The sequence below is a fragment of the Apodemus sylvaticus genome, chromosome 13 (assembly GCF_947179515.1).
Source record: "Apodemus sylvaticus chromosome 13, mApoSyl1.1, whole genome shotgun sequence".
Classification (NCBI taxonomy): domain Eukaryota; kingdom Metazoa; phylum Chordata; class Mammalia; order Rodentia; family Muridae; genus Apodemus; species Apodemus sylvaticus.
The window spans coordinates 605,949-620,784 of NC_067484.1; positions in this window are offsets into that span (position 1 = coordinate 605,949).

Genomic DNA, 14,836 nt, shown 5'->3' on the forward strand with positions numbered 1-14,836 from the left:
TGAAGATGAGAATGTGGAATGTTTCATGTTTGGAATGCTTGTTTGCAAAATGACTCTGTCTTTACATATTTCAGCATACAGATGAAGAAAAAGAAACAACTACCTAATATTTGTCAATTAAAATAATACATATCTTCCTGTATACTCTGCTACTCAATCCATTATTAGCTGTAGATAAGAAATGAAAAGATTTTACTTTTGTCTAGAGTAGAAGATTGTGAACCAACATCCTTAACTTAGTATTGGTTACAGTGCTGATTACAACCACCATATATTTTTAAATTTAAAAAAAGAGAGAATTATGTGACTTTTAATATCACAAAGGATGGAGCTGGAGAGATGGCTCAGTGGTTAAGAGCACTGATTGCTCTTCTAGAGGTCCTGAGTTCAATTCCCAGCAAGCACATGGTAGCTTACCTGTAAAGGTGCCATCCATAATGACACTCTCTTCTGGTGTGTCTGATGACAGTTGCAGTGTACTCATATGAATAAAAATAATAAAAAATCCATCAGAAAGGATTCCTCATGCAAAAGAAATTACCTTACCCTACCTAAAAATTTTTAGTCCAAACACTACATTTAAGCCCTTTTTTGTTTTGTTTGTCAGTAAATAGCTAGTAGGCAAACATAAGTTATTGAGAACCTTAATTATTAAACATGATCAAATAGAAAAATGCTTAATTTTACTTCACATTATATAGGGCAGTTTATAATTATATGGCATAATGCTAAATGATATTAACAAATCATAAACTATAAAAATGATTCTGCTTTTTCTAAAAGAAACAGCAGTAATCTTGGGAAATGGTTGAGGAAAAAGGCCACTGAAAATGACCACATAGAAAGCTGTAAGTTAGCCGGGCGGTGGTGGCACACGCCTGTAATCCCAGCACTCTGGGAGGCAGAGGCAGGCGAATTTCTGAGTTCGAGGCCAGCCTGGTCTACAAGAGTGAGTTCCAGGACAGTCAGGGATATACAGAGAAACCCTGTCTCAGAAAAAAAAAAAAAGAAAGAAAGAAAGCTGTAAGTTAGATGACCATGGAGACAGAAATGGAAAGAAAATAGCCTAATAAAAAGCTCAGGGTAGGAACAAATCACTTTTAAAAGGTTAAAAAGGGAAGAGAAACCAACAAGACCATCTTTTTTAAGGGACACCAACTGGCAGACACAACAAAGTCTAAATTGTACTTTAGATTACACCTCATGACAGTGTCTTGCATATATGTAGACTATCTGCACCAAGTTAGATTATAACATGATCTAATGTCCACATGAGATAGTGACCTTTACTGGTTTTCCACAGTACAATAAAATAAGTAAAATGCTATTGTATGAATACTAATGTCATTAAATGAATCTGTGTTCTCCAGAAAGAGACACATGTTAAGGACAGGCAGGTCAGTGCCTTGAAAGAGGGCTGGAGTCCTTCCCTACATCAGTGTCTCAATGCAGCTCACAACCTGCTATTTACCAGCATGAAAACAGGACAATGGTCAGCAAGATTCAGCAAATGATAAAGGACATTTTCAGCTTGTAATATGAAATTTAGGTGCCCAGAGGCCTTAGAAGACACAACCTCATGGATAAGTAAGAAGCACATGGTCTTGTGAAAAAGCCCATGAATTCAAGAAGATAAAAATTTGTAAATATGAGGCTGGAGCACTTAAGAGCACTGACTGAGCTTCCAGAGGTCCTGAGTTCAATTCCCAGCAACCATATGGTGGCTCAGAACCATCTGTAATGTGATCCGATGCCCTCTTCTGGTGTGTGTGAAGACAGCTACAGTGAACTGTAATAATAATTACTGTAAAAAAAATAAGTCCTGTAAAAAATAAAATAAATAAAAAATGTTAAAAATAAAATACAAGTCTTCAATTTTATCAATAACACTATATAATCCTCAAATTTATCATACATATGTTGTATGAAAATCTGAATTTTTCCCTAAAAAATTTCGATGATTACCCTATGTAATACTCAATTATTATATTATATTATACATGTAATTTGAAAATATTTAGATTCATCAGAAAATGTTTCCTCTTCATTTTTGATTATATCCTAAATATATTTATATGACTATTATATTATCTGAGTTTATTCCAAAAAAATCTTCAATATTATCAATTAACCTATGTGATCCTCCAATTTATCATACAAATGTTTTATGAAAATCTTGTTTTATCAGAAAATATCTCCACTTCCTTTTTCATTTACATTCTAACTGCATTTGTATGCCTATCATTTCATCTGAGTTTTTCCAACAATTTCTTATATTATCAATTATCCTATGTAATCCTCAATTTTATCACACACAGATTAGATGAAAATATTCAGTATTATCAGAAAATATCTTGACTTCCTTTTTCAATTATATTCTAAAAGTATTTGTATGCCTATATATCTGAGTGTTTTCCAAACATTTTCTGATAAAACTGAATATTTTCATGTAACATGAATCATAAAATTGAGGATTACATAGGGTAATTGATAACTGAAAACTTTTTTGGAAAAAACTCTGATACAAAGATGGGCATAGAAATGCATTTAGAATATGAATGACAAAGAAGTGGAGACATTTTCTGATAAAACTGAAGTTTTTCATACAATATATGTTTGATAAAATTGAGGATTGAATTTTTGATTGATTACTGTTGTATTATTGATAAAATTGAAGATTTGTTTGTAAAACACTCAGATACAAGGCTAGGCAAACAAATGCACTTAGAATATAATTTAAAAAGGAAGTTTAGACATTTTCTGATAATACTGAAGATTTTCATCTAACCTGTGTGTGAAAAAATGATGATTACATAGGAAAAATTTAAAAATTTTTTTAGAAAATAACTCAGATAAAATAATAGGTTTATAAAAACATTTAGGATATAATTGAAAAATGAGGTGGAAATATTTTCTGATAAAACTGATGATTTTCGTATAATGTATGTATCATAAAGTTGAAGATTCCATATGATAATTGATAATAGAAAAAATTGTTGGAAAAAATTCAGATATAATGATAGGCATACAAATGCAGTTATGATATAAATGAGAAAGGAAGTGGAGACATTTTCTGGTAAAACTAAATATTTTCATCTAACCTGTGTTTGATAAAATTGAAGTTTACATAGGAAAACTGATAATATTGATTTTTTTCTAAAAAAGTCTCAGATATATTATAGGCACATAAATACATTTAAATACACATAAATACATGGTAAATTATGCCTCCTTCAAAGGAGGATGTGTGTATCATCAAACCATAAGTTTCTATATGCTTCAAATCTACCTAAAAATAAATGTAGTAAATAATGGAGTTTTGAATAAATAATATCTAATGTAAAGATTTAGAGAACTTGGTAGTTTCTAGTACTCTTACAATGTACTTGGGATTTAAAGAGTTTCTACCAAATTTGGCTATAGATGAGGCTATTGTAAAATTTTGGAAATTCATATTTTCCTAATATCTCAACCACAACATACCCCCTATAGAAGTGGTAAACACCCTGCCCAGACAGCTTTCTTGCACCAGAGTGAGAAGGTTAGTCTCTGCCGCAAGCGTTCCTTCATCTTCTCCTCTGCTGTGCTCCAGCGAAGATCAGTGCAGTCCCCTGGCGCCTTCTACTTGTGGACTCTCTGCTGATGCTACTTGCCAAAATCTACACTTCTAGCTCCCTGTCTGCTTTGTCATCCATCCCTGTGTTTTCCTATCTCTCTCATTCTGAGGGCCACTCAGAACTAAGGAAGTCATGACAGCCTTTACCCCTGAGTGCTTTGCAATCCATACCCCGTTCTCCCACAGTTATCTCAGCAATGTCTAAGCGCAGGAGTCCTGAGTCGTGCATTGCTTTTGTCATGTCTCTTCACTCTCTTTGCATTTCTTGATGTTTCCAGTTTCAAAGAGTAGGGAACCAAGAAAATGTACTCAGTTTAGATGTCCCTAATTCTTCTTCATGATTAGATTCAAACTATGAATTTTTATAGAAATATTAGGTCTCATTTCAGAAGATGCATGATAATGAAATTTTCTGTTGTTGGTGACATTAACCTTATATATTTTGAAATGCTGTCTCTCCAGTTTCTCCTAGCAAAGTAACAACTTTTCTATTTGTTACTAGTAAGTATCTTATGGAGAAGTGCCTATGACTACAAACACCTTCCAGCAAACCTCAGATTTCTGCTATAGTAAGGGTCAAAGAATTATTTTATAATCGTATTTTTATATATTGATTATCTTGCCTTGTACTTTAATTTAAAATCTTTAATTTTCTTTTTTTTAATATACAAGGTCTTACCCTATAGCCCAGGCTAACCTAGAAATGTGTGTAGTATAGCTGAAACACTTGTGAGCGAAGGAATGTAAAACACAACTACTATATAATGTAAAAATATGACTTATCTAATGATGTTGGTCAGAGTTCAATACCCCAAATATAACGACAAAATTGGTGTGTGTGTGTGTGTGTGTGTGTGTGTGTGAGAGAGAGAGAGAGAGAGAGAGAGAGAGAGAGAGCGAGAGAGCGAGAGAGAGAGAGAGAGAGAGAGAGAGAGAGAGAGAGAGAGAGAGAGAGAGGCCAGAAAATAATATGAGATCCCTCAGAGTTGGAGTTACAGGCATTTTCAAGATACCCAACTTGTTACCTGGGTGCTAGAAACAGAATTCTAGTTGTCATGGAGATTAGCAAACCCTTTTAGATACAGAATTGCCTTTCCAGGCCAATAAAAGTGTTGCTATAGCAAAAGATGAGATGCAGCATAACTAGAAAAGAAAGAAGATAGGAAAATGACTTATTTGAGATGTAATGCTGGATTAAATTTATTTCAGTAAATAGCTAAGGTAATGTAAGTGTATAGCTCATTCAGTATGTTTATGTAATACTGAGTACAGAGCAGGGGCAGGGCCACATCCAGTCTATTCTTGTTATATTTTTAAGGTTGACGGTATATTTAAAAATTAAACTATCATTGCATTCCTTTCTTATTATCCTTTCCTCTCTTCAGCTTATACTATACCCACCTCAAAGGGACTAGTCTTCTTTAAATGTGATTATCAAACACACACACACACACACACACACACACACACACACACACACAAACGGACACGCGCAGGCACACACACACACAATTTACATTTCTTTGGGTTTTGATGTTGTTTGTTTGTTTGCTGGTGCACACCTTTACTTGTAGCATTCAGGAGGAAGAGTCAGGTGCTGCCAACCAGATCCCTAGTGTCACACTGGCCTTTGTGATCCACATGTTTAATCGTGTGTATGTGTCTGCATCTTGGGAGGGGGGCTTTTGTGTGCACATGCATGCAAGTGCCTACAGAGGCTGGAAGAAGACATTGGATCCCCTGGAGTTGGAATTAACAAGATTACAGGCAGTTGTGAGCCACCCAACATGAAAACTAACTTGCGCTCTCCACAAGAGCAGCGTGCTCTTAAACAGTGAGCTATCTGTCCCATGTCCCTACACATGTCCAGTCTGTCATTCTTAGGGCTTTAATTTCATTCCCACAGTGTCTTTTGTGTTTTGCTTTTTTTTTCATCAGCCTTATCTGCTTATTTTACCTGTTTATTATAATAGTTCCCTGATTGATCTCTTAGCTTCCTTTTAGTTATGTTTTAATGTGTTGTCATAGATGTACATTCTTTAAAAATATTAATATTTACCCTGTGTTGAGGTTGTCTTTTTGTAGAGTTGGCTGATCACTTGGTGGATAACAGAATAGCAACTGAGTGGACTGTGGGACTCTTATCCATAGTTCCATTACCCACGCATCTTCCCATTTATTATTGCTTTATCCATCATCCTCCCTGCGCCCAAGTGAAACTAGATCACTTCTCTAGAGGAATATTGGTGGTCTCTCAGGGCCTAGAACAAAGGCAGCCTTTGCTTAGATGCTTCTTTCACATATCAGTGGGAAGGCATCCTTCCCTAAATCATAAGGATCTACTGTGCTTGCCTTAACACTATCTCTATTTATGTAAGGTCGTTTTCGCGCATGGCTTTTATTCTGTAGTAGATTATAAACCTGTGAGCAGGGATCATGTCTTATTTTGGTGTTCCCCACAGCTTCTTGTACTTGGTATGTGAAGCTTGATAAATAGTTCTTCAACAGTGAGTAAAAAGGTTTATAATGATTTTCTTGATGATTAGTAGAAGAAAATGGAGTAAGTTGGGGTATTGACTGGAGTGTGGCTCAGTGGTAGAACTTGTGTTTGGCAGCCCCGGTGTCAGATACCCACATGACTGTCCAGTTCCTCCTTAAAGAATCTTAAGTGCAATGCTGGTTTGGCTTCTTAGCACACAGGCTTGCACTCAAGAAGACTTGAGTGGCTCCCCTGTCCTGTCACCCCTCAGTGAGCTATTCTGTTATTCCTCATTGTTGTTTTCTTATGGTTCATATATTTAACTGTTGGTTGCTATACACCTTAGTAATTAACTCTTTTTACAAGTGTTTGAGTGGTCAGAGGAGTATATTATATCTGTAGTTTTTAAGATAAAGTATCTTGATGCAACCAGGATTTCTGTAAAATACTGCCTGCAGACTATATAAATTTTCCTCTTCTAATCTCTCAACGGGCACATTTAGTGCCCTCCCCACCTCCAAAATGCCTCAGTTACAAATCGGAAGGCAGGCTTTGTGACCAGGACTGGCAAGCACATTTTAAAGTCCCATGCTGTGGAGTTGATCCATCTCAACTTGAGGTATGTTGTTCTTTCTTATTTAAATCACTTAAATATGCTCACATTCTCTGACTGTCCTATTGAGGTTTGTTCCCACATAATTATTCTTTGTTCCACCCTCTTACTGTCTTTCACACTCATGTGTACGCTAGGAAATGAATGTGTTTACTTGCTTCTCAACAGTTTTTAACCTCTGAAGATACTGCATTAAGTAGAATTTTGTGGCAATAATTTGAATGATTTTGATTGTGATAAAGTGTCTTCTTTTATTTCATCCCCTTTTTCCCCTTTTCATTTTTTACACATAGTTCTAGGGAGGATTTATTCTAATTGTCACTGTTTTTAAAATGCATGTGTTAGGGTAGTAATCTTTGAGAATTTTTTTTTATTCGATATAATTTATTTACATTTCAAATGATTTCCCCTTTTCTAGCCCCCCCACTCCCCAAAAGTCCCGTAAGCCCCCTTCTCTTCCCCTGTCCTCCCACACACCCCTTCCACTTCCCCATTCTGGTTTTGCCCAATACTGTTTCGCTGAGTCTTTCCAGAACCAGGGGCCACTCCTCCTTTCTTCTTGTGCCTCATTTGATGTGTGGATTATGTTTTGGGTATTCCAGTTTTCTAGGTTAATATCCACTTATTAGTGAGTGCATACCATGATTCACCTTTTGAGTCTGGGTTACCTCACTTAGTATGATATTCTCTAGCTCCATCCATTTGCCTAAGAATTTCATGATTTCATTGTTTCTAATGGCTGAATAGTACTCCATTGTGTAGATATACCACATTTTTTGCATCCACTCTTCTGTTGAGGGATACCTGGGTTCTTTCCAGCATCTGGCAATTATAAATAGGGCTGCTATGAACATAGTAGAACATGTATCCTTATTATATGGTGGGGAGTCTTCTGGGTATATGCCCAGGAGTGGTATAGCAGGATCTTCTGGAAGTGAGGTGCCCAGTTTTCGGAGGAACCGCCAGACTGATTTCCAGAGTGGTTGTACCAATTTGCAACCCCACCAGCAGTGGAGGAGTGTTCCTCTTTCTCCACACCCTCTCCAACACCTGCTGTCTCCTGAATTTTTAATCTTATCCATTCTGACTGGTGTAAGATGAAATCTTAGGGTTGTTTTGATTTGCATTTCCCTAATGACTAATGAAGTTGAGCATTTTTTAAGATGCTTCTCCGCCATCCGAAGTTCTTCAGGTGAGAATTCTTTGTTTAACTCAGTACCCCATTTTTTAATAGGGTTGTTCGGTTTTCTGGAGTCTAACTTCTTGAGTTCTTTATATATATTGGATATTAGCCCTCTATCTGATGTAGGATTGGTGAAGATCTTTTCCCAATTTGTTGGTTGCCGATTTGTCCTCTTGATGGTGTCCTTTGCCTTACAGAAACGTTGTAATTTTATGAGGTCCCATTTGTCAATTCTTGCTCTTAGAGCATACGCTATTGGTGTTCTGTTCAGAAACTTTCTCCCTGTACCGATGTCCTCAAGGGTCTTCCCCAGTTTCTTTTCTATTAGCTTCAGAGTGTCTGGCTTTATGTGGAGGTCCTTGATCCATTTGGATTTGAGCTTAGTACAAGGAGACAAGGATGGATCAATTCGCATTCTTCTGCATGCTGACCTCCAGTTGAACCAGCACCATTTGTTGAAAAGGCTATCTTTTTTCCATTGGATGTTTTCAGCCCTTTTGTCGAGGATCAAGTGGCCATAGGGTGTGGGGTTCATATTTCTGGATCTTCATCCTGTTCCATTGATCCTCCTGCCTGTCACTGTACCAATACCATGCAGTTTTTAACACTATTGCTCTGTAGTGTTGCTTGAGGTCAGGGATACTGATTCCCCCAGATTTTCTTTTGTTGCTGAGAATAGTTTTAACTATCCTGGGTTTTTTGTTGTTCCAGATGAATTTGATAATTGCTCTTTCTAACTCTGTGAAGAATTGAGTTGGGATTTTGATGGGTATTGCATTGAATCTGTATAGTGCTTTAGGCAAAATGGCCATTTTAAACTATATTGATTCTTCCGATCCATGAGCATGGGAGGTTTTCCCCATTTTTTGAGGTCTTCTTCCATTTCCTTCTTCAGGGTCTTGAAGTTCTTGTCATACAGATCTTTCACATGTTTGGTAAAGAGTCACCCCAAGATACTTTATACTGTTTGTGGCTGTTGTGATGTGAAGGGGGTCATTTCCCTAATTTCTTTCTCAGCCTGCTTATGCTTTGAGTATAGGAAGGCCACTGATTTGCTTGAGTTGATTTTATAACCTGCCACTTTGCTGAAGGTGTTTATCAGCTGTAGGAGCTCTCTAGTGGAGTTCTTTGGGTCACTTAGGTAGAAGATCATGTCGTCTGCAAATAATGATAGTTTGACTTCTTCCTTTCCAATTTGTATCCCTTTAACCTCCTTATGTTGTCGAATTGCCCGAGCTAGTACCTCAAGTACAATATTGAAAAGATAAGGAGAAAGGGGGCAGCCTTGTCTGGTCCCTGATTTCAGTGGGATTGCTTCAAGTTTCTCTCCATTTAGTTTGATGCTGGCTACCGGTTTGCTGTATATTGCTTTTACTATGTTTAGGTATGGGCCTTGAATTCCTGTTCTCTCCAAGACTTTAAGCATGAAGGGATGCTGAATTTTGTCAAATGCTTTTTCAATCTTTGAGAATTTAAATGTAACACATATGTAACACACACACAGACACAGACACACACACACACACACACACACACACACACACGCACACACGCACACACGCACACATACACGTGCAGAGTAATGAGTTTCCCTAAGATGAGCATAACCAGGACATCAGCTGATGGACAGGCAGTGCAGTTGTGTGTGAAAAGCTTCCTGCCTGCTTGTGTCCAGGCAAGGTCCTACACCAAAGGCCCCCACTCTCCCATTTAAATTTTTTAATTTGAAAAACAATTCAGAAATAATACTAATTTTCTTTGCATCAATGTTTTTCACTTAAATGTATGTTTTTGTGGGCGTATGCATGATTTTGTGTGTAAGCATGTTTTTGAGTCTAAGTAGTTTAGAAATCAATTTATTAAAATATAATGGCCATGAGATGAATCCAAAAGAAAACATTAGTGTTTAGGCCTAAATTAAAAATGTAATATCAAACTTGCTTTTAGGTATGATTTACAAAAATCTTATTTTTCAAGTGATGTGCTCAACAATAGGACATTCAGGGTGTATCCAAACTACTCTTAAGGGCAAACCTTTTGCCCAGCATTAGATGGGAAACACAAAAGAAACTCAAAGACAATGTTGGCAGTTCTTTGTCTCACAATACTTTTCCAGGAATTTTATATTAGTTTTATTTTTGTGTTTATTTGTTTTGCTGTGTATTGTTTTTGTTTTTACCTCAAAGTTTCTTTTTAAGTATAGTGTGGTTTATACTTTTGTGGTTTTGTGTAAATGTTTTTTGTCAATTTGAGTTGGTGTATGTTGAGGTTTCTTAGAGGTTTTCTTTGTCTTTTTATCTGTTTATTTTTCATTTTTCCCTATTACAAGATTTGATTTTAATAATAATTAATAATAATAATGTTTAGGTGTTTGTTCTATCACCTGAAAAAGAAAGAAAGGTTATGAATTTGAGATAGTTGCATGGGGCAGGAAAATCTGGAAACAGTTGAGTAAGGAGAGAGTTAATCAGAATATAATGTATGAAATAAATGATCAAAATAAATGAGAGATAAAAGAGAAGACCATCAATGTACATTGTACAATTCCATTCCTGTGATGAATCAAACAAAATGCTCTGTGACATTAAGGATGACATCCTACCTTGGCATCAGTCCCTTCAGGAAGTTCTCCAGGATGGCGTCCTGTATGTAGAAATCATTTCCTAGAAACATAATGGCCACTAGATAAACGTAAAAAATAAAATGAGACATTAAGTTTCATGTCTAAATAATCAATGACTAAACAGACTTGCTTTCAGGTATGGTTCACAAGAATTTCTTTGTGATTGTAAATGTGTGTTTATGAACTACAAAAACAAAACAAAACAAAACAACAACAAAAGAACTAGCTCACAAATCTGCTCAGGGTATCCACTCAGATTCACTCACTGATAAGGGGATTTTAGCCTAAAATCTCTGAATATCCAAGATACAATTCACAAACAACATGAAGCTGAAGAAGAAGGAAGACCAAAGTGTGGGTGTATTGATCCGTTTTAGAAGGGGTAGCAAAATGCAGAGACAAAGGGTGGAGCAGACTTAAGCAAAGGCCATCCAGAGACTGCCCCACCTGGGGATCCATCTCATAAGCAGTCAACAAACTCAGGCCCTATTGTCAATGCCAAGAAGTACACACTGACAGGAGCCTGGTATAGCTCTCTCCTGAGAGCCTCTTCCAGAGCCTGACATATGCAGAGGTGGATGCTGGCAGCCAATCATTGAACTGATCACAACGTCCCCAGTGGAGGACTTAGAGAAAGGAGTGAAGGAGCAAATGGTGTTTGTAACCCCATAGGAAGAACAATATCAACGAACCAGAGCTCCCAGGGTCTAAATCACCAACCAAGGAGCATACATAGAGGGACCCAAGGCTCCAGCGTTATATGTAGCAGAGGATGGCCTTGGGCATCAATGGGAGGAGAGGCCCTTGTTTCCATCAAAGCTCAATGTCCCAGTGTAGGAGGATGCCAGGGCAAGGAGGCAGGAGGGGGGGGACACACCTCATAGAAGCAGGAGAAGGTGTGGGATATAGATTTTCTGTGGGGGATCAGGAAGGGGGATAACATTTGAAATGTAAATGCATAAAATATCCAATTAAAAAAAATATACCACAAGGATTCTGGCATTTCTCTAAAAAGCCAATCAACTATCACAGATAATGAACCAAAATGGACAATGCATCCTTTGGGCAACCTCTGTGTTCACTTTATTCAGTGGTGTGCATTGATTTGTCCATAGGCCATGTTCTTACTCTGCATGACTTTTCCTCTTTTCCTTTATTTTAGCCTCCCTACCCCTCAAACACCTCCTGCAGATGCAGTCACATAGAAGCAAGAACTTAACCCTATTCATCTCAAAGCTCCCAGCAGTGCCTTCCATCATTTAAGATCCAATTGTTCTTGAGAAAGGGGTGTGACTCACTCATAAGTGGAAAATGTGGCTTTGACCTTTTGCACAGGCTTGCTCAGAAAACCACATCCTTGTTGCACAACAAATAGGGAGGGCAGGACTCATGTTGATGTTGTCGATGCTAAAATCAGTCAGAGTTATTAGAAGTCATTCAGCTTCTCTATATAAAAGGCAGTTCCTAACTATTAATTCATGACATATTTTTATATTCTGGGCCTTTCTATTTCACTGAAATATTAGGACAAAACCAAACAAAAACTTAAAGTCATCTATGTGTAACATAGAATGCAAACTCTGAGCAGTCTGCAGATCAATAGAGCTGATGAAAACGAAACATAAGATTAGAATGAGGCAGTATAATTGCATTGTCCGAGCAGACAGAAACTTTTAAACGAGTGTCACATTAACAGCAATTAAATGGACCCAGCATAAGTGGCTAATTAAGAAGAATTGCACTGTTGCAATGACATTAAAGTCACCTTGCAGACAGAGAGCAGCTGAGTGGAGGGTTTCTGAGTCCAGTAGTACCTTGGTGACATTTTCATCTTTTCAAACAATGTCTGCTGAACTTATAGCTCAAGCCAGTGCTAAGCTAAAAAAAGGCTTCTGGGTAAACAGCATGGGACTTGCCCTCACTTTTTTCTTTCTTTTTTTTTTTTCTTTTTTTCTTTTTTTAATATTTGCTGTATTTACATGTCAAATATTTACATGTCCACTTTCTGAATAAGTTATCCCTCTGAAAATCCCCCTATTACATCCTCCTCCCCCTGATGAAGCCCCTGTCTCAATTACCTGACTTGCATTCCCCTATTCTGGGGAATTGAGTTTTCGCAGGATCACAGGCCTCTCCTCTCACTAATGTGTAAAATGCTCATCTTCTGCTATATAGGTAGCTGGAGCCATGGGCCCCTCCATATGTACTCTTTGACTGGTGATTCAGCCCCTGGGATGTTACAGACTGTGGGTCTGCTGTGGAATAACCAGGATTTTTAGGTGGAGGAAGACACAGGTCCCACAGGAGTTACAAACTGACATGACTACAGAGGTGGTTTGAACTCTGAATGTATTTTCAGGTAAAGGAGGAATTGGATTAACCTGTGGGGGAAGGTCGCTAGGAAACCAACTCAAATGTAAATTCTTTTTACCTTGCCCAATATTCATTTGTATGGCAGGGACCTCATAAGATTTTTCAGATGTAAATATCCTTAGTCTGGGCCCATTGTTTGGAATACACCTGCCCTGAAAGGCAGTGACTAGAAAACCAAAAAAAGAACTAGTGACTGGAGTTTCTGGAATACCTTTTCTACCATAATAACATAAATGGTTGGAGCAAAGCAAAGCAGAAGTTTTTGCTTTAAAATGGAATCTTACATATCTATGTTTGCTTGGTTAGACCATGTCCTGGCCATCAGAATTGCCAAGTGAGATTTTTAGCTTCTAAATATATAGAGAGGCCTGCTATCCCCAGGAGACATTTTTTCTTTCACCTCTGTCTGTAAAATATCATGTTTACAGATTGTTGTTCCTCCTGCAGGACTCCAAATCTCTTCAGCTCCTTGGGTCCTTTCTCCAGCTGCTCCATTGGGGAACCTATGCTCATTCTATTGGTTGGCTGTAAGCCATGGGTATTATGATCCACTTTTCAGTAAGGATCAAAGTATTCACACTTTGTTCTTCCTTCTTCTTGAGCTTCTTGTGGTCTGTGAATTGTATCTTAGGTATTCAGAGCTTTTGGGCTAATACCCACTTATCAGTAATTGCATACCATGTGTGTTCTTTTGGGATTGGGTTATTTCACACAGGATGATAGTTTCTAGCTATTTCCATTTGCCTAAGAATTTCATGAATTCATTGTTTTTAATAGCTGATTAGTAATTCATTGTGTAAATGTACCACATTTTCTGTATCCATTCCTCTGTTGAAGGAGATCTTGTTTCTTTCCAGCTTCTAGCTATTATAAATAAGGCTGCTCTGAACATAGTGGAGCATGTGTCCTAATTACATGTTGGAGCATCTTCTGGGTATATGCCCAGGAGTGGTAAAGCTGGTTCCTCAGGTAGTACTATGTCCAATTTTCTGAGGATCCACCAGACTGATTTCCAGAGTGGTTTTTCCAGTTTTCAATCACACAAAAAATGGAGGAGTGTCCTTCTTTTTTCCAAATCCTCTCCAGCATTTGCTGTCTTCTGAGTTTTTGATCTCCGCCATTCTGACTGGTGTGAGGTAAAATCTCAGTGTTGTTTTGATTTAAATTTCCTGATGATTAAGGATACTGGACATTTCTTTAGGTGTTTCTCAACCATCCAGTATTCCTCAGTTGAGAATTCTTTATTTAGCTCTGTACCCCATTTTAATAGGGCTATTTGGTTCTCAGAAGTTCCTCCAGAGCTGCTCTTTATGGAAGAAATTATGGAAGGCTGTCATTCTCTCAGTGAATCCAAGATGTATTACCTGAGTCCTCCAGTCTCTGTTGAATGTTCCAGGTGATGTAAATTAAAGAAAATTCAAAGGAAAACATGCTGGTCAGTATTTCTCTATAGTGCATATATCTTTCCTATATACATTTTCTGAAAAATGAAGTTCAGAGAACAGAGTATTAGCAATGAAGCTCAAGTGTCTTCTTCACAATGACAGCTTTGTGCCTACTCTATAGGCTGAAACAGATTATGTATTAATAGGGAAAATATCTCTTAAAATTTCAGGGCATACTGAAAAGAAAAAATGCAACCAATAGTCCAACCAAGTACAAAAATAGTGTCTTAGAATCACACCAGATATAAACCGTGCTTAAGTACTAGTACCCAGATCTTTGGCAGACTGGACAGAACTCAGTTGGCCCTGGAGGGAAAGGGTGAGCTGCAGAGTGAGAGCTACTAACTTCCCAGGCATTGTCTTGTACAGGTGAAGTCTCATGAGAAAGGTCAGAGTTGACTCTCTGAGTTCCTGAACACTGTTTTACACAGCTGCTTACTTTTATTCTCCAAAAGTGCAGCAAGGCCTGTCAATCAGACCCATCCATCACTCAGTCTTCTAACA